The sequence below is a fragment of the Pseudorasbora parva genome, chromosome 15, assembly GCF_024679245.1.
Source record: "Pseudorasbora parva isolate DD20220531a chromosome 15, ASM2467924v1, whole genome shotgun sequence".
NCBI lineage: Eukaryota > Metazoa > Chordata > Actinopteri > Cypriniformes > Gobionidae > Pseudorasbora > Pseudorasbora parva.
In genome coordinates this window covers 28258693-28260029 of record NC_090186.1, presented here as the reverse complement: position 1 = coordinate 28260029, position 1337 = coordinate 28258693, and the positions used below count along the sequence as shown (strand labels likewise).

Genomic DNA, 1337 nt, shown 5'->3' with positions numbered 1-1337 from the left:
GGGTTCCAGTCTTCTGTCACGGTGTGTAGTGCAGCAGAGATGAAGAGATCCAGAACTTAAAAACAGATGGGCTTTTATTATTTAAGAATAAATGAACAGAACACCAAACACCACAAATAAGACTTAAGACCAGAACAAGGAGTGACTACGCAAGAGGAACTTAAATAGGGAACCAAAATGAGTTAATAAACAAGACACAGCTGGAACAGAATTAACTAATGAGGGTAACCAAGGAGACAGATAAGTGGCGGGAAACTAACAAAGGAACATGTGACCAGTGCAAACACAACGGAAACCGACTATACATGTGATGGTTACCAAATTTTTAGACAGTTTCAGTTTTTTTAGACTTTTCAACTTCACCATTTGACAATTTACTTTAAATGGGTCTATGTTTTCCTTACAGGGCAGTAGAGGTGTTGAATAGTGTGCATGGATTTAACCACATCGTCATCAATGATGGTATTGTGTTTTTGGTCACTTGTTATAGTTGGTTGGTATGTTAAAATGCACCTTCTCTTCAACCCTCTGACAGCACATATCAATATGCACCTTGCACGTTGCTTTTGTGTTAATGTCAAGCAGGCTGCAGACATCCATGATCAATAGGGAAATCAATATCTAAATTCTGCCCTAACCATTAGGTAGCCAGAGATGTTTGTAATGTTGTTGATGATCGAATACATGTTTCTCTGTTCTGCATTTGCTAGGAGGCAATTTACGCTTCCAGAATAATTTCAATAATCATCTGCAACCAGAAAAATATAAATAAAAAAAAATCTTCAAGTAGAACTTGAATTGTTTTTCCATTGTCAGCAATGTGCATATACTGAGCATTAGCAGTGTTTCTCCTTTCTCCTCCCAGGCTCTCCTCTTATAACTGGAGCATCAAGAGCATGCAGTATGCTGATGAATAGATGTAATGAATGAAGAAAAATCGGCTAATAGTGCAGTGAGGCCTCTGTATTGATCCAGGTAGAAAGGATGGATGTATTGGGACGCATATTATTGAGGAGAAGACACATGAAGGTAAAGTGTGTGTATTTAGTCAAGAAATGCTGGGAAACGTTAAGTAATGAGGGTAGGGTGATACATCTCAACTTTTTAAGATTCTTTCAGATTTTCATTAGACGGATAGTTTGACGAAAAATACAATTTTGCCATTTACTCACCTTCATCTTTTGGAAAAATGAAGAAGAAGAAGAAAAGAAGAAGATATTTTAAATAACGTCTCAATAGTTCTGTCAGAACCACTATCGTCAAATATGATTGATTGACTATTATCATATATTTTGGATTGGCAATAAGGTTCCGTTCTGGGAACAAACTCCCTGCGC

At 37.2% G+C, this 1337-nt stretch overlaps 1 long non-coding RNA gene across 1 annotated transcript; it reads left to right on the top strand.

Annotated features, from left to right (window-relative positions):
* The first annotated feature begins 279 nt into the window (after positions 1 to 279).
* Positions 280 to 995, top strand: LOC137041428 (uncharacterized). Its single transcript, XR_010898086.1, has 3 exons — positions 280 to 307; positions 407 to 462; positions 866 to 995. It is a non-coding gene; the product is annotated as an uncharacterized lncRNA (long non-coding RNA).
* Positions 996 to 1337: the final 342 nt, after the last annotated feature.